General features: G+C 35.9%; 2 long non-coding RNA genes across 16 annotated transcripts in view; one reads left to right on the forward strand and one right to left on the reverse strand.

Moving 5' to 3' along the window:
- LOC128076673 (uncharacterized) overlaps positions 1 to 19,017 on the forward strand; it is a 310,987-nt gene that overhangs the window by 269,987 nt on the left and 21,983 nt on the right. For 4 of the 12 annotated variants that reach the window (XR_008204581.1, XR_008204579.1, XR_008204584.1 and 1 more), the window contains 2 exons: positions 1,055 to 3,361; positions 17,826 to 17,912. This is a non-coding gene — a long non-coding RNA (uncharacterized LOC128076673). Of the gene's footprint in view, positions 1 to 1,054; positions 3,362 to 17,825; positions 17,921 to 19,017 lie in introns of all 12 variants that reach the window. The other 8 variants (XR_008204580.1, XR_008204586.1, XR_008204587.1 and 5 more) reach the window with 6 other exon arrangements.
- LOC128076675 (uncharacterized) lies at positions 2,865 to 15,428 on the reverse strand. Of its 4 annotated transcripts, XR_008204594.1 has the most exons (9): positions 15,397 to 15,428; positions 13,942 to 14,036; positions 13,578 to 13,648; positions 13,406 to 13,471; positions 10,744 to 11,302; positions 9,942 to 10,050; positions 8,582 to 9,322; positions 7,457 to 7,541; positions 2,865 to 2,985 (listed from the first exon to the last, which is right to left on the reverse strand). It is a non-coding gene; the product is annotated as an uncharacterized LOC128076675 (long non-coding RNA). The 4 variants fall into 4 exon arrangements; XR_008204595.1 differs by lacking the exons at positions 2,865 to 2,985; positions 7,457 to 7,541 and having other exon boundaries at positions 8,315 to 8,716; positions 9,166 to 9,322; XR_008204593.1 differs by lacking the exons at positions 2,865 to 2,985; positions 7,457 to 7,541 and having other exon boundaries at positions 8,315 to 9,322.

A 19,017-nucleotide genomic window follows, 5' to 3' on the forward strand; every position in this document is an offset into this window, starting at 1 on the left:
TAGTTATTACATAGAATAGAGATCGAGAAAGCTAACAAAGGGAAGAAAGCCACAATCACCGATGTATATAACCAAGAGCTGTCTACACAACCATTTAATACCACTGTAGCAGCATCAGTTAATGAAGTGATTAGAACAGTCTAGTACTGTGTATATGATTTATTTGAAGATAACTCCTACCTTAGCATAGCATCTAGCTGCAAAGATGGTGCTGCTGTAACAGTACACTCCACATAGGTCACCAGAAATCTCTTATCAGTTGATCTGTTGAGCCACAGAGCTGTAATATTCATGTATTTGTAGTACCACTTTTCAGTTCAGTACTTTCTTCATTTCAAAATTAGTCCTGGTTACACCATTTAATCTACGTTGTTTTCTAAGCCAATTACTTGGTGCAATATGATGGCTTTTAGTATACCAGCCTGAAGTTCTGCTCTGCCACAGCTGCAGAAAGGGCACTGAAATGGCATGCCACCAGCCTAGCTCTGTTTGGCCCTGATCCAGCAAATCACTTAAACACCTGATCAACTTAAAGCATATGAGTAATCCCATAGAAGACAAGATTATAAATTCTTTGAACAAGTTCCTGCCTTGACTCGTAAGCTCTGAAAACAGAAGGGAACATCCAAACATCTTGTCTGACCTCTTGTATACCACACAATTTCCTTCAGTTTTGTCTTGCTCTTACTTTCTTAGGAGAAAAAAATCCAGCTCTAACGCTTAAATTTTTGATCATGGAGAAACACTTCTGCATAATTTTTTCAATAACTAACAATCCTTGCCAGGAAAAGATATAAAGATATAATGAAAAAAAGATATACTTTTTTTCAATCAAGATTTTACAAGCTCCTTTGGATTCACTGAATACTGTTGTCTTTTCATTAATCAGACTGAAGAGGCAGAGATTATCACATTTCTGTTTCATGTACACACTTAAGGACTGCAATTAAATCAGTGCTTAATTTTTACTTTGATGAATTGAGACTGCGCATTTTGAGTTTCCCAGTATACAATAGATTATTTGTCTTCTAATCATACTCCTGTCCCTTCTCAGATCCTTCTTGTGTTCTGCATCTCTACAAATCTGGTTTCCGGAACAAGACAAGGTATTTTCAGAGAGGTCAATGCCTCACCTAAAAGGCAGTGGAGATTCCTGCTTATGGACCTGTTTTTCTTCAACAAGTGTAAGGTGGGATCTTTTGGCTCAGGTTCACACTAACTATTTTCACAGAAGTGACAAATCATGCTTCACCTTCCAGCCAATTTTTTCACTGTAACTTTTCCTGGATAAGTACACTCTTCTTGATGCATCCCCACACATACTTTTTTGTACCTCGTTGTATGATCTTACCTTCACTGAAATGCAATTTGGTTGTGCCTAACTCAATTGTTCTCAATGTATCCTTTAAGAATTTTCGTTATTCCTTAATCTCTTATTTATATGTTGCATTCATAGTCTTAGCGATGTCTACAACTTGTGATGGTTTTCTTCTACACCATGAATTAAGATAAAAACAGATTAACAACTCACTAGAAATATGTGTAGTCAGTGGACAGCTCACTATTTGCAACTACATTTTTAAGAACAATGTCACGTTTAATATATTTAGTATGTACCATATTGATCTTGTAATGTTCAAGTTTCGCAATAAGATGTTTCATGAAATCAAATCAAATTTCACATAAAAACTATTTCTCTCTACATTTGTATAACATCCTAAAGTTCTCATCAATACATATCAAATTACTCTGACAAGATCTAGGTTTTATTAACCCTTATTGATTTGCTTAAATTATGTCATTCTTCTTGCATAATATTACAATTTCAATATCATGTTAATATCTGCTTGTAGCTACCATCCATATACAAGCACAAAATGCAATACAATAATTATTTATATATTATTATTGTAAGAGTTTGTGATAGAAGTTTGGAGAACAAGATAGTAGATACACAGTTGTGAAGAGCGAGCCCTGGACTGACAAGACAGAATATTCACCTCGGGAACTTTAACTTCTCAGAGGTGAGAAAAGGTTGGGAAAAAAAGAAGAGAAAAAAGCTGTCTCTAAGGGAGAAAAGAAAGGATTTAAAATGTTATTTTAATGAAGAAGGAAAAACGGTAAGGAGAGGAAAAAATCAGCTATCAAAGATGCTCAGAAAGACCATAGAACAAAGCAGACTGGGGGTTGTTAGAGATGACAGAAGAATATTCAAGGTACTTGTAATGCTAAATAGAGGACTCCAGGTTGAAGGATGAGTGACAGAAAGCAGAACACAAGAGCAAGGCACTAACCTTGTGTAAGCACTGCTTCTGTGTAACTAAATACTAATCATAGTTAATCATTGGTATACACAGGAGAAACAGAAGCCATGCACACAGAGAATGCAATCTCATGAAATCTACCCACGGAAGTGATCCTGTCTAGTATTTCAGCCTCCTTTCAGGAACCCTAGCCATAGACAAACAGGGAGTGATGCCAAAACTGGCTGGTGCCATTGACAAATACAAGAAAGTACTGGAAGTTAGCACAGTGGGCATTTTCAGCTAAATCTGGTTTCTCTTTTCCCAGAGAAGAGTACTTAAAAAAATGGAAAAAAGTAGTCTTTGGAGAAGGACACTTTTAACAAGATCTTTTCTGTTTGCTTCATTCCCTTGTGAGGGTTCAGAGCACTGGAATTTCTGTAGGACTCTGTTTGAAAATAAGCAGTTAATGAAAAGGTATGGGCATGGCTTACTACCCTAAACTAGTCCTCTTAGAATATCCTGGGATTTGCCAAAGCACTAAATGACGTTGGCATAGAACACTTTAAGGGAAAAGTCACCTTTATTCTTTGCTTTTCAGTATTTAGAAATGTAGCTTCAGTTTCCTTTGTGTTTTTTGTATGAAAGAAATTCATTTTGAATAGAGATGGGTCCATTTCTTTAGTTTTGATCTCAATGGATACCGAAGCTGGACTGCTGCGCCTTCCAACTCTTGCAATTTCTAGGGGAAGAGAGGGCAGCCAGGTTTAGATGAAGGGGACTGAGCAGTAGCAAAAAAAAAAAAAAAAAAAAAAAGCTTAACACGGAGAATCTCAGTTTCTGAGACTAGCAGTGTTAATGTAATGCTTTGCTATTTCTATAAGAACTATACACAATTAGAACTTTGCTGACAGTCTAGGCTACCTTATTTATTTCCAAGTCAACAAAATTCCATGCTCCAGTGAACCTTCTAAACAGCCATTGTAACACGTGAGTCTATTGTGTGCCTCTTGAAGACAAACCCATTCAGATGCCCAGGTTTAGGCAGAACGTTGCAGACACTTGATGCCAGAGAACGTGTGCTACTCAGTGGAGAATATGATCCTTGGAGATCACAGGTAAGCCTCATTTTCCATATGCTAGCTCTGACTATAGCGATTTTTTTGGTCATAATGGTTTTTCAGATACATGGTAGAAGCACAAAAAGCCACTGCTGTTCAGGGAAGTTCTGCATGTGTTCAGACAGCTTTTCTTCCTCCACTTTGGATCTATTCCATCCCCAGTGGTAAAGCATACTGTGGAATCCTATGATGATAGGAGCAGTCGATACCTTTGTGAGAACAGAGAGCTCTCTTTATCAATGTATGCCTTTAGTTCAATAAACTAGGTCTAATTTTCCACTGAGGGATCTAAAAACAGCAGAGAACTTTTGCATGGTACAATGTTAATCTTTTTAGCTAAAGGTTTGCTTGACTGTAGTGAGCTTTCTCCCTATTCTAGCATTGGGGGTAGGATTTCCATAATCTGTGATTTAAAGTAAGTGATACTGTGTTTGTAATCAAAATAGTGTTCTATTGCATGTCAGTACTTGATGCCTAATTAAATAAACAAAAGTTTAATCCAAATTAGAAAGAGAGGAGAGAGAGAAAGAGAATAACCATTAGAATACTGTGGAGATGAGAATCTTGGCAACAGTAAATGAACAGAAACACTTTGGGAACCTGCTAAGCAAGTATACACAATAGATTTTTTTATCCCAAGTATCTCTAAGAAATTAAGATTTTCCCAATGTTTTTTAAAATGAGTCATCTCTTCCTGCTTTATCTTTGCAATGGTATGAGTCTGTGAGAGAGCAATTCTTTTGTACCTGATGTTGAAATTTATCCTGTATGTCTTGCATCATTACTGCCTATTGACTGCAGCAGAGAAAAAGACATTTTAAGAAAATGTTTCAACGACAGAGCAAAATAAACAGTGGAACATACAACCAATAATTCATTAAATAAGAAGTCCAAGCTTTTATCTGGCTCTTCAAACACATTTTAGGCACTTCAACAAGATTAGAAAAACACTTTTATGCCAAAAAAGAAGCTCCTTTAATCACTTCTCTTCTAAGAAGATACCTGCATGAAAAGAAGAGAATTAACCTCTCTGCTGCCACTACTCCCTTGGCTGCAAAAAAAAATAAAAATAAAAAAAAAGAAAAAAGCATTTGTAAAATTTCTAATCCATTTGGTCCTGTCAGATGGAAACAGTTATGTTTTAAAAAGCATTAATCATACAGGAAGATATTTTCAAACATATATCTTGCTGAGAAATTCTTGGTGAACACCAGATTATCATTAGTCCATTCTAATGGAACAGTAAGCATCCCAATTTTTGCAAATACTAGAAATAAGACCAGTCCATCATCATTGTTATAGTTTAATACTACCTTTTTTTTTTTTTTTTTTTTAAAGTTCTATTTACCATACTGCAGTAAAGGGAAAGCAGGGAGAGAGAAATATTCAAAAACTTTTAGCAGTTTAGAAAGTAAATGAAGGCAGGAGAGAAGAGATGAACTCCATCAAATGCATGCTTCTTGATTGACTGTATGTATTGCACTGAACTGAATACAAAATAGTTAAATTATGTGGTCAAAACCAAAAGCAAGGCTATATACACACACACACACACACACATATATATATAAACATCTAGCATATGCAAGTGCATCTTACAATGCAGTGAGATCATACAGCTGTTAAGTGATTTTGCTGGGACTCTCTTCAGGATCATTTAAAAGCCTGAATGTCAAGCAAAGTCTTCTACAGACTGAATATCTCTGCCCCATTCCCTGCCTTTTCCTCTGTCCTCAAACCTGGCCAAAGTCAGCCTCTTGCAGATGAGAAGTTCAGCTGTTGTACCATCCCCTTTCATTCCTCAGTGAGAAAGGATTGATGCTAATGTGGAAAGTGAAAGCATACTTCTGGACCACTCTCTCCTGCTGCTGCCAGGTGGTCTTACTGTCTCAGAACAGAAAGCACCTGTGGTTTGTTTTTGTTTTGTTTTAGTGTGTTTTTTTTTTTTTTTTTTTTTTTGTTGTTGTTGTTGTTGTTTGTAAGGCCTGCTTGCACAGACTGGCATAGGTTAAAAATAATAGCCTCAGGACTGTCTATACCACATCTTTCCTGAAAGGCAAAAGTTCCTTAAAATTTTTTGTCATCCTTTTGGAACTACCCTGCACTTCTTGATCCCAAAATACAATGAAGTAAGACTGCGTTTTAGTCTGTTCAGACCCATCAGCACTGCCTTCACATCACAGCAGGTATCCTTCTCATTTTTGGTTTCTCCAGACAGTAGGAAAACTGGATACTTCACTGACATGATAGGCATGCTTTTGATGGGGTCCTACTACTATTGTGTCCAACAAGTCAAGACAGTGCAGTTAAGGAAGATGTTTTTGTGAAAATGATAGAATATGTGTTCAAGGGCAGTGAATAAGTTCCCTTTCAATAGAAGCGCACACTGTGTCCAGGAACAGTCAAAAGGGTTAAAATACAATCTTTCCAGATAAGTTTCTAGCCATATCAGGCTCAAAAAGTCAAAAGATTTGAAAGCTATTAGTACTTCTGTAGATCATCCTCTTCCAGACACTTTTTTCTTTTTTCCCCTTTAACTGACAGGTTGCAGTTAAAAATTAAAGTAAAAAGAGGCCCTCTTTTTGCTACATACTTTTAATGGAACTGAAGCCAAAATAAGTCAGACTAAATTATGGGAGTAAATGACCTCCCGGGAAGCATAATACCAAATTCCAAAGAACTGTAAAGAGTTTCCTTTGATCTTTTTAGCTTCACAGCCTGAAATTCAAAATCTGTATTTAATTTTAGATTGCATATGCCAGCTTTTAAGTTTCCTTTCTAACATGATATATCATTTTAAATGATAGGACACCTTTAACTTGTATTTCTTGAAAATGCTGACTATCCTTTCTTTATTCTTTTACACTATAAAAACAGATATAAATATTACTAATTGCAAAAATAATTTGGGGTTGGGTGCTGTAATGGATAAACCATTGACCTTCACTTAAGAGACTGTGCCTTCAAGCTCAACCTGAGTTTCTAAGTGAAATGACTTTGATCTGAGACAGAAGTAACTTCAGTTCAGTGCCCTAGAGGATATAGATCTAGAAAAAAGACAAGCTGTGCACTTCACTGTATATTCCAGTTACAATTTAAGAGGTAGACAAAGGATGCTATTTTTCAAATGCAGCATAAAGGGCATGTTTCTTTCTATGGCCAGAGTTACCCTGCAAGGACTGTGTTTGTAAACCAGAAATCTCAAAAGGCACAACGAGCTGCATTAGCTCTTGGCTGGAGAATTCTCTAACCCATGCACTTCAACATAGACTTTAGATATGGGAAGCTGCAATAACTTCCCTCTTGAGTCCAGAAGAGAGCCACAGAGGTCTTTATGCAATACACAGCATGAAAGAAGGCACCTTTCTTGATGAAAAGTAGATGGCAGCAGGTTGGTTGAATGCATAACATGCAAGAATGGCTGCTAACCTATGAACTTGTACTGGAAAAGCCCTAGGAAGAGTTCTTACATACAATGTTTTGTTCTGTGTCTGTCTGATGACTGGTCAAACAAGGGCATAAATATAGCTCAGAAATTTACAGTACAATAATGTTACAACTTACATCCTGGGGGAATAATTTATAATGCATAATTTATCCACTGAATTTAGTTTTTCTCCTTCTACTAATAAAGCATCTACAAACTGGTCCTGACTTCCTCACACTTGCTCTATTTTCCAAGTCAATCAGTGTTATTTTTTAGGCTGAGGGAATGATTTATAGAAGTCTTCTTGTGTTACTTGGAGCTATAGTGAGATTATTTAAACTATATTGAGATAGCTCCAAATTATTTAGTTTAGGGTTGGTTTGTTTTTTTTTTTTTCTTCTCATTTTTCAGATTGTGAAAACCAATCAACCAACCAATTTATTTACCACAGCACTTCCTGTATGGAAATACCTGGAATGAATGTAGCATTTTCTTTCCCATGAACCATAATAAGCGGCTCCACATTTTCTACAATTCTGAAAGAGTGGAGAATTTTTAACTGTTAAAAAAAAAAAAAAGAAAAAGAAAAAGAAAAAAAAGCCCTTGAAGCAAGAGGTACAACTATACGGGGCTTGGGGTTAGTCACTATACATTCAAATCCAGACCTTATCTCAGCCCACCCCAGGCAGTAGTTATTGCTACCTTTCTTCTTCCCAGTGAATTGCTGACATCCAATCATCCAGTTGGTTTCTGTAAAACAGAAGTATCAAGTAATTTTAAAATAGATGAAAATAGAAACACTTAAACAGAACAACGTAAAATTGGGTAGGGCATGTCTTTCATTCACTGACAAGGTAATATAGATTGACGTGCTTTGAGATTGTGGGTGCTATTTTGTAAGCTTTTTTATTCCCAGCCCAAGTGGAGCAATTAAAATATTTACAAATAACTTTCCTCTCCCCCTTCAACTAAGAAGTTTATTGGTGCTTATTTAACAGCAATCCTGTCTGCCACTCTTCTAAAGAGACAGACCAGAACAAACACAATCTGGAGAACATTGCCAATCTCAGCAATTTCTTGGGTTCCGTGCAGGTCATCAATAAAATTCTAAACTTCCCCAAAATAGGGAATGTCCAGGCCTCATTTATACCCACCCTTAATGCTTTAATGGATGTTATAATTTGTTGATTCAGGCTTTCTTATGTCTAATATTACAACACCAGTCAGGAATTACATAAAGGTTAATATTTACCAAGCAGAAATATATTTGTCATTATTATAATTAAAAAAAAAAAACTTTCTACAACAACAATAAAAACCAACCTCTAATTTCTGTGAGAAAAAAAAACTATGATAGAGAAACTCTAGATTCGGGAATCAGTAAGTGTTATATTATAGTGAAAGATATACACCGTTATCTATTAGTTTTGAACATGACATTTCATTCCCATGTAGAAAGTGTACAAATTCATTACAAATGCAAAAGCACATCTGTCCAATACTGCTGCGCATAAGCATTTTCATGAGCTTGATGGGTAGTTTTATGACCAGCTGAGAGAAGAAAACTGAGCTGAGGATCAGATAAGACTTCCCATGAAAGTGCCAGTAGTCATTTAAACTTAAGCAGACAAAGCATTCCAGAACACATTGTTTTTTAAAGTGAAAGTGTAGGAGATAGAGACAATCACATTTAAATTGTCTGACAGAAAGGCAAAGAGATGTTACATATATTTAAGTATGTACACATTAGCAGATCAACAGATTTGACGTTATTTCCCACAATTTCCTACCCCATCTACTGTGGTCTTGCATCTGGTACTCAGGTGATGTCATACCAGGGTTGGTCGCACTGCCTTCTCCCAAGGACACAGAGTGTCAGGGCTGACAGGCTTCCATTCATGATTTTCTTACTTCAAATCCATGCTCTTAAATAAAATAGGTACTGTGCTTTTAACAGCTTTATGAAAATAACTGCAGTAACTTCATGTCCTATTGGTGAATCTATGCGCTATGCAAAATATTTCCTTATAATTTTTACTCCTAATTTATGTCATTTTATTCATTTATTTAACTGTTACAAAAGGTTTTTGACAAACTGATGGATAAGACAGTGCTGAACAATCTTAGGATATCACTGGCAGCCAAGAAGTCTTCTGCTTCGTTACACAGAGGCATCAAACAATTTGGAGATATAAAGAAACATGAAAGCATATGAACCACCATTTTCACTCTGAACTATTTCTCTCACATTTCTCAATCATTTTAAATTAAAAATTGGTAAATTCCTTCACTGTGAAGCATGTAAAATTTTACAGTTACATAATCTGATGCAGTGTCAGTCCATGACACTTTCATTATTCTATTTCTTTCTGACCTTGTTCTCGGTTTCATGTATGTAAATTAAGGGGAAGAACTGTCTCTCCTTTCGCAGTTGCAGAGTTATTTTGATCCTTCTCAGGATGGGAGACTGCATGTTTGTACACATACCAATGTGACAGGGTTCCAAGCTTCACCACAACAACTTTTAGGTACTGTGATAATGCAAATAATAAAAAAGCCACTGTTGATTTATGTCCTTGTGCATGTGAGTGTCTAATTAGTATTCAGAAGACACTACTTTCAATTGGATACATGGATATATGTTATATGCCACATACGTGGTTCATACTGACAAATGTAAGTAATAGGCTTGTTTACTTGTTTGCATTTAATTTAAAAGAAAAAAGGCTTCTGATCATCCCTCTTTACAATTGTATCAAGTCATTGTCTCAGAAAACCCCCACGTACATGTTCATTGAAAGACATTCAAAGATAGGGCGTGATAAGTTGGACAGCCATTCTCTCCTTGTGGGGCTAATGTATCTCCCATTACCATTAAATTGTGTTATATGTGCATATTAAGGGAAGAATATTAGTGATTAATAACAACCTACATTTTCCAGTGTGCTGAACTCTTTCAGGAACTGGTGAAGGTCCCAGAAGCTAAACTGCACCTTAAATTTAAATGCACATGTGTTGTACAGCATATCTTTAAGCAAACACAATGGTTTCAGTGATCGTTTCAAGGTCATTCCAGTGCTAACTTCTGACATACAACAATGTAGCTAAGTGTGCTTAAAAGTAGGAAAGCATATTAATTTCAAAGCTTACAAGTAGTGATGGCTGGTCTGTCCACAATTCCCAATTCAACCATTTTATACTCTAAGAAGAACTGAGGCTATTTTTTCCCTAGTTAATGATATTAACTAGTCATTTGTTCCTGAGAAAAGAAGGAAAAAGATGTGTGTTAGGCTTATAGTAACTTCAATTAGTTGTTAGCAAAAGATCTTATCCTGGTAGCAAAACCAGAAAAAAAAAAAATCTTTTAAATTAATTTCAAGATGCCTACATTTAGAGAATGGCATTGCTTTAACAGAGCTATGCAAATGAGTCCAATTTAGCATCTTGTATTCAGCTGGAAACCATTGCTAAATGATCGGGATAGCCAGTCACAGATATTAAAATGAATTATATCTAATCTGAATTTTAGTCACGCTACATTAACTAATAGAAAGTTATTAACATTTCAAGAGAAAAAAAGCTTTTGCCTGCAAAATTAACAGTGGCTGAGATGTGACCTGTGAGCCATGCAGCCTGATCACTGTAATGACAGTGTAATGGCATATTTACATTAAAATCTCTGCAGCTAATATGTGATTCAGAATTGGACGTTAAGTCGAGGATTATTTAGTCTGGCCTGTTGGCCTTTCTCTAAGTAGTTTTTTTTTTTTTACTTCAATACAAATCTGAAACTTTTCATTTCATGACTATTTATGTGACTAGTTTCTATGGCTATGTCTCTCCATCTTTACATCAGCTACTTTATATGGTCAGCTTACTCTTTCATTTTCCCCTTCCTTTTTCCAACATATTTATCATTTTTTGTCGGCACGTAAAACTTCAAGAAACTCACATTAGTTACAAGCCAGCAGGGAAAAGGGAAATATTTTGCTACTTCATTTTTACTACTAACTTGCTTCAAAAGGCAGTATATTTTCATGTTTTCCTTCCTACACTTTTTAAATTCGCCTGGAAAAAATGGATAATTCAAAGACATCGTTATCTGAATAGAATAAAATGTGCAATTATGCAGTTATTCTTAGCAGTCAATGACAACCTGACACAACTTCTCCTGCTACCAGTTCATTTGTACCAAAGCAAAGGCTTTAAAGTTATGGACGTAATAACAGGGCAGTTGTATAATCTGTAGCATTTGTTAGATTTGTGACATATTTGCATATATGAATTTGTTTGCTTCTTTATCTAAGAAATACAGCATCATTTTAAGTTTAAAAAATAAAGAAGTGCAATGAAATTATTAAGAAAAAATGGATAAGACAATCCTCATTTAATAATAAGAGCATTCTTAACAACAAGTCCAATGTAAAGATGAATTTGAAATTGGGCTTGTGATTATTTGTACAAAACAGGACATTTTCATAAGGGCTCAGATTCCAAGTGGATCTTCAATTCTGAGAAAAAAAAAAAAAGGCAAATGCATTTTATTAAGGCAAGTTTGTATGGCTTTTTTTTTTTTTTTTTGTAATTGTAGTATTTTTTTTTTCCTTTTCTTTTTCCTTTTCTTTTGTATTAGATATGTGTTTCCTTACCATTTCCTGTGCCCCTACAGGGAGATATTACTTTACTATATTGTTTGTGTACTTTACTTGTTTGTTTTTATTTTTAATGTAACTTCGCTAAAGTGCTAGAGCTAAAAGTAGTAATTAATGACTAAAGAAATATATCATACAAATTACAGATACATGTATATATTTCCATATACCAGGCAAACATATAAATTCACAAGTTTTACAAAGTAGGCAATATGATTGTCCCATAATTAGGCCTTCAGTATGGTCAGTATTCCCACAGATTTTGGTGCTGCTTTTCTTTCAACTCTAAATGAACAAGTAAACACTTGTGTGACTCCACTTTTACACTGATTTGTTTTCTGTTTACCATAAATCTGTGTTGTGATTTTGCTTCAGCTCAGACGTATGTCATTCACATGACATGAATGTTATCTCACCTCCATTTCCCAATTAGAGAAAGAGAATTAATATGGGGAAATCTGTTTGACTGACAAGTATCTTTGTAGGTAGAGCTCTGTGCACAGATTCGTAATAAGCACAGGTATAAATGCACAGCTTCACCATATTCCTGAAATCTTTATTGTGACTCGTACAGTAAAAGCAGATTGAAGAAATAATTAGAAATTTGATCTGATATAACATGGTAATTAGCTGAACTTCATTTGATATTTCTGAATTTATAACTGGTTTTTCATTCAGAATGCAAAAATGGCTCTGAGCAAGTCCTACAGATACTCTTCTTCATGGTCCCAGCTGGACCACAACTGCTTTACCCCTCATGGTCAGCTGATTCTGGTAGCAGCAGGACCAAAAAGGCTTCCCAGATATTATGGGGCTACCACTGAGAATTTTCAAGTAAATGTTTCCTTTTATTATACTTTTCACTTAGTCAGGTATGTGGTAAAGTTGTAACTATGCTGCAGATCAGACAGGACAGATACCACTACTGAAAATCAGACCAGATCTCAAAAGATAAAGCCAGAGAATTTGCTTCAGCCATGGTTGTAAGATTAAGTTGTTTCTTTCACTCACAGTGATGTATGAACTCTTGCACCATCACCACTACCACACACTGGGGACCTGAAATACTCTCTCATGATTGCATTTGACTCTAAAAATCACGTTTTCCCATTTTGGTCAGAGATTTTTTTTAATATAGACTGCGTGTAATAATTACTGTCATTAATATCACTAATTTGAACATTTGCTGCACAAATGCCAGAACCATTTTTTATACTTTTATTTCTACAACTGCCTCAGTGGTATTGTTGTATTTAAATTCAAAAGCCAGTTAATTAACTGGAAACATAAGGAACGTAAAAATGAAACTGCATAATCTTTGATATCCCAATTGACTAGCAGTATCTGTGGATAGTAAGAGAGTTTAGGAAGATAAGAGGGAGAAGTATCTAAACAGAAGTGAGCTGGAGACTCAAAGATAGTTGCCTATGCTAACTATCTTCAAAGCTCTGAAGACAAAAAAATGGTGCGTCTCTAACAGCGGGTTTCATAAAATGGAATAAAAGTCAAGGGATGCTGAGCTTACTTTTGAGAGAGGAGACTAGAAGGATAAAGCCCTACTTAGGTCTGACATATTTCTAATGTTAAGTGGTTCTCAGAGAATCTCTCTGGAATGCTGTTTTCTAAACCTGGCAAAACAGGTCTCTGAGAATTCGGCAGAAAGAGTATCTCTCTCTCATTCAGTATTAGCTCCATCCTCAGAACCACTTTATGAAAGCAGAGGTTTTCAGGGTGAAAACATTCCTTTTTATCATGGAGGCAGTTTGGTGGAGAGCCCACTTCTTTAGGAAAATGGCTAGATTCTCATACTTCATTAACAAAAACTTCTCAGAAGTCAAGTGCTGATCTACAAGTTACTGCTGATCCCCTACCTATGAGGTATCACTGTCAATAAACAAACTGCCACCAAAATATTTTTTTTCTGGATGTTTTTCTTTATATTAGACAAGCTCATGCACTTACTGCTTTCCTTCAGGTGCTTCATTGCTACATATCAAAAACAGGCCAACAGACAACATTGTTCTTTGCCTTTGTTATGAGTAAGAAAGATACGAAATTAGATCAGCTTTTGAGATGTGGGCTTAGCTATTGAATATCTGCAATCTTTGGTGACAAAATAGTGAAGGGTGCTTACAAACATAAGAGAGCTATACTCCATTCTGAAAAGTTCACGAACATTGTCTATCTCCCTACTGTCAGCAGTACCTGGAAAACGAGACTACCATTAAATATCTGTGTTATCATAATCTACCGTGGTACAGGTAAATCCAGGTTTTTCAAGATTATCTGCAAAGAGACGTAATCTGAAGATATCAAAAGCTTTAATTTTCAATAAATGAACTGAGTCTCTAATAGACCCCTTTTGAAACCATTTTTGCATCTTACAGGATTCATTCCAGAGTTATTTTTTTCTCTTTAACTCCCTTTTTCAATTATTGGTCTCCAAGACTTGCTATATTTTTTTAAAATAATATTTAATGATTATGAGGTCTACCTACCATTTTGAACAGCCTCCATTCTTTATCTGCACATCTCTCCCTTATTCATTTCCATGACTTTCCTGACATTATGTCATATACATGAAATAATCTTTCTGAAAAGTCAAGCAAACAACCCAAGCACATAAAGCAAATGAACAGCTCACCTTCCAGACCTTTACTAAGCCTAATTCACATTCTGAAGCTTACAAAGTCTGCATTACTCTAAATATAAAGAAACTTTAGATCACAAGCAATGGTCAACGCTAAGCAATACACACACAACTCTGTGTAGCCATGAATGGTCTACACCATTACCAATGCTTTTTTTCTCCTTTTGGCTAGTTCCTCAGCTGCTTTGTCTTTTTTGTTTGTTTTTAAAACTGAAATTTCTTTCAGACATGCTCTATCAGATTCTATCAGGTCCTTGGCCTGATTGCTGGCTTATACTGTCATACAGCCATATATAAAAAAAAAAAATGGCCAAAAACATGCTCAGATATTGTCCTTATATTACACAAATCTTGCAATTTAGTTTCCTACTGGCTCTTCCTTAATTCTGTTTTTCTGTTTTGACACTCAAGACCTGGGCAAAAATACCATAATTATTTAAGCTACATAACAAGGAGAATTTCTCCTAAATCACGCAGCCAAGCAGATGGAATCATCATCAACATGTGAAAAAGTAATAATCTACACGTTAAGAAATGCCTTATAACAATTGTGGATTAGACTTAACAAAAAAAAAAAAAAAAAAAAGAAAAGGACACCAATTACTTGAAAGTATGTGTCAACAAACTATTCACTTAAATAGCATTCTAAATCCTTTTTGGCTTTCTGTGCTACCACTGTAGCCACGCGAAACATAGCTTCTGCCCTCAAGGGATTATAATTTCTGTAGATAATACGAGAACTCAAATAAGAGAAGAGAAAGATGAAAATCATCTGGGAAAAAGTGCTGTTTTGTGCACTTCATCCCAAGATCAATGCTGGCATCTTTTCTTTCAAATCAGATGAGGAAGAAGAGGTCAGTCAGGAAGTGTGCAAGCATGTAAGGAACAACACCTTTTGTTCCTGGGCCTCAGTGAGAAGCTATCTCTTATAGCCAAGAACTTGGCCTGATAGAGCTGTAGGAGAGAAGGGATACGAGCAAGCCATCAAGCCACATAACTTCCATCTAACAGGCTCTTTTGCTTTGGAAAGCCTACAGCAACTACCAACAGGAACCAGACCAAACATCCACATTCTTTTAAACAAAGAGTTATAGGAAGGTTATAGGTTATAAGCAGACACCCAAAAGAAAATTAAAGTGTATGCCAAAAGCTTGGAAAGATAATGTTCAGTAAAAATGAATTTTTAGTCCTAAATAGTTGTAAATAGTCAATGAAAATAGAGATGTTATAATTATGAGATAAACAAGAGAGTCTGGCAGAGCAGATTATAACAAGAAAAAGAACAGATAGAAAGCTTACCCACATCCTGGACTTGCTGCATAACTCCTAAGGAGAGATCTCCAGAAGAGACCTTTTCCCAGAGGTAGCCAGCTCTTAAATGGGCATAGGAAAGGTGCAGCCAGGCTCCACTCCTTCCAGCAGCATAGGTAAATTGCCTTCACCTGTGCTCTGTGTCTGACTCAGGTGATCAATCAGAGGTTCAGGCCATGATTCGGCAGTTCCCATACAGTCCCGTACCATATTACTGAGAGAACATTTGCATCCATAAGTCTGAATTCAGAAAATAAGTATATATGTATCTATATGTATCAAAATAGTAAAAATAAAGAACATCCATGTTTTGCTCCCTGAAGTGCTAACTCTAGAATCCTTTCTACTGAAGCAAACTTTTGAGGATGATTCCTGACAACAGCCTCTGATTTGCCTTCCAGGTCATGCTACATTTCCCCTCTGTCTGTACACAGCATTTGTAATTACTAGTTATATTGAGATCTTGGCTGGTCAAGGAATATAACCGTTCTAAGCACGCACATGGAAGTGACTAAACTTAACTAAGGGCATGTATGCTTGAATATTAAATAAGTAAGTGTACCACTAACACTTATGTAACATAAAGGTTCTGGTGGTCTTTTAGCATAATCATAATACATTTGATTTACTTATATCACTTCGGACTTAAGAAGCACAAGATAAAGAACAGATAGAATGAAATAAAATTAAGTACATTCTGACTAATAACCTATTGGTTCTGCAAAATATAGTTTAAATGTGAATTTCTGATACTAATCAGCTAAGTATCTCATACCGTATTTAATTTTTCTGGTATTGAATTGTGACCATTCACATATCACTGGGCAGACAATGATGAAAATTACAAACTTTTGAGTTTAAATTTTCTTTAAAAATTCAGTTTGACCTTTACAAGGACACTTCATGTAAAACTAACTCACATTTCAGTCCTAAATTGTTAATGCACTACAAGGTTAATTGCTCCTATTAATCCATTAAACAAGAACTGTATGTCCTTTCTTATATTAACCATTATTTACTTTTTTCATTCTTCCAACCAAAGCCCACAAGCTCCTGTCTTTGTTACAAAAACTAACAAAATGTTAGTTTGATAGATCTCACACAAGTTTACTGGTTTCCATTTGCGTGCCTCCAAAAGTTCTAAAAGTCTTGGAATAAAAAAAACATGCATCAAACAGGGAGGTCAGCAGTTTGTTGCGATCACTTGCTGGAGCAGTTCAAGGAACTTCTTTAGTTAAAAAAAATATTTCTTTTTTTTCCCCATGTCTGTGATTTGAGAACAAGAGAGGAGATTTTATGTTCATATATAGCAATGGTAAGCAGCTGTAAAAACGTCCCACCCTAAAGATTGATGAATATATGTTTCATTAACACAAGCACATCTGAAAGACATTTGACACTTTGGAAGACCAACTATAGTTCTTTAAAATGCCTCAGCTGAAATTCTTCAGATTATGGTCTTTAATGGCCATCCAAGGAGCCTTAATTGCCTTCTCGATTTGAAAATATATAAAACCTTTCCTTCTGACTATATTTGACTGCAGCCTAGTTTACTTTGCTAGAATATTTGGAAATGCTCTTATGTAAGCCAATGTGAGACCTGCATCAGCAACATTTAAAAAGCCCTTCTGAAACCTTTTTCCTCTATCCTCTTTATAGTGGTTGTTTTTTTTGTTTTTTTGTTTTTTGTTTTTTTCTTTCTTTTTTTAGCTCACAAAACTAATCAGGGAGACTTTAAAGAATCGTCCGTACACATGAGTACCAAATAATTAATAACAACAGAATAAATAATTTGTGACTATCCCATGCCATTATCAGTGAATGGCTTTGAAGAATGGTCACATCTGTATGCAGTTACAATGCAAAGAAATCCAGAAGCTGAACTAAGTGGATAACTGTTTCCTGCAAATAACATTTCTAAGTACTTCTAGCTCTAACACAACCCTGGATGAAGGCCATCCCAATGCTTGTAAAGAAAGAGCTCTCCTCCAATAGGGTACCTATCAGTAGTACAGGTGGAGGGCCCTACAGGATGCTTGTCTCACACCCCTGGAGAAAAGATTGGCCTCCACTAATACATGTGGTAGCACTGAGGGCAGGCAGGAAGGTTTCCATGCAGACTCAGGTAAGCTCAAAGGCTTTTGTCCACTCAGAATGAAAAGTACATTGTACTTGACAATAAACCTGCCATTTGAAACCTCAGGGGTTTTAATCTTATAAATAATAGAGTTCAGAGAAGAAGGGTTTGCCAGTCTGCATAGCTCTGCCTGGAATTCAGATTTATGTAATGCACTTATAAGAACATAGTGCTGAAATGCATGCAAGTGTTAGGGCATTTGAGATTCAGAGACTATATTGCACAAAAATATGCAACAGAACACTAATATTTCTCTCTGCTGTGCTATTTTCCTCTGCTGCCAGGAGAACACCTATCATTCAATGCCACATCAGAGCCAGCCAATCTAGTGCATGCAGTGACATGGATTTTTACTTTCTACTGAAGATCCTGTAAGTAGGTATGATGTCCACATCTGAGAAAACTATTTCTCAGATAAAATGAGCCTAAAATTTACAAACATTGTTGAACATGTACAATAAAATATTTCCATTTATTAAGACTGATAAAAACTCTTTCTTTGAATATGCCAGCCTACATAGAATCATAGTATGGCTTAGGTTGAAAGGAACCTTAAACATCATCTAATTCCACCATCCTGTCAAGGGCTGGTTGCCACTCACCATATCAGGCTGCCCAGGGCCCCACCTGACTGGCTTTGAGCATCTCCAATGATAGTGCATCTATAGCTTCTCTGGGCAGCCTGTGTCACTGCCTCACTGCTCTCACAATAAAGAATTTCCCCCTAGCATCTAACCAAAATTTCCCCTCCTTTAGTTTAAAGCCATTCCTTCTTTTCTGATCACTACCAGACCACATAAAAATTCCTCTTGTTTGTATGTACTGTACTCAAGCACTGGAAGGCAGCAATGAGATCTCCCCAGAGTGTTCTCTCATCCAAACTAAACAAACCCAACTCCTTCAACCTTTCTTCATAACAGAGGTGCTTTAGCCCTCTGAGCCCTCGGTTTGACCAGGAGGTCCTTGCTCAGCCATGCTGATTTCCTGCCTCCTCTACTTGATTTCTCATGCTGGAGGATGGAGAGCTCTTCTGTTCTCAGAAAGTGTCTTTTATATTTTGAGAATATTAAAAAAGCAGGGTTACTGTCTTTTTTTTTTTTTTTTTTTTTTTTCAGTGTTCAGTAAAGTCCTGAAATGATTAGTTTATTTATAAAGTATATAGAAATAACTATTTTAGACTAAGAAAAGAAAAGAAACAGATTTTGACTTGCTTCTCTCTGGGCATCAGCAGAAAAGTTGCAGTAGTTCTACTGCAAAACAAACCCATACCTCAAATACATTCAGGCATCAGAAAGAAAAATAAAATCCTACCATTTTTTAATGCAAAAAGAAAAGATGTGAAAAAGTAGCAGGACAAAAAAGAATGTATCAAATGCATTGTGGTGTATCTTTGTCTGGCAAGTGCATTCAGGAAATTGAGAGCATTTCTTTGCACTTTCCACTTATAATGTCCAGAATATTAAAATGGCAAGCATG

The sequence above is a fragment of the Tympanuchus pallidicinctus genome, unplaced genomic scaffold (genome assembly GCF_026119805.1).
Source record: "Tympanuchus pallidicinctus isolate F22 unplaced genomic scaffold, pur_lepc_1.0 scaffold15, whole genome shotgun sequence".
Lineage (NCBI taxonomy): Eukaryota > Metazoa > Chordata > Aves > Galliformes > Phasianidae > Tympanuchus > Tympanuchus pallidicinctus.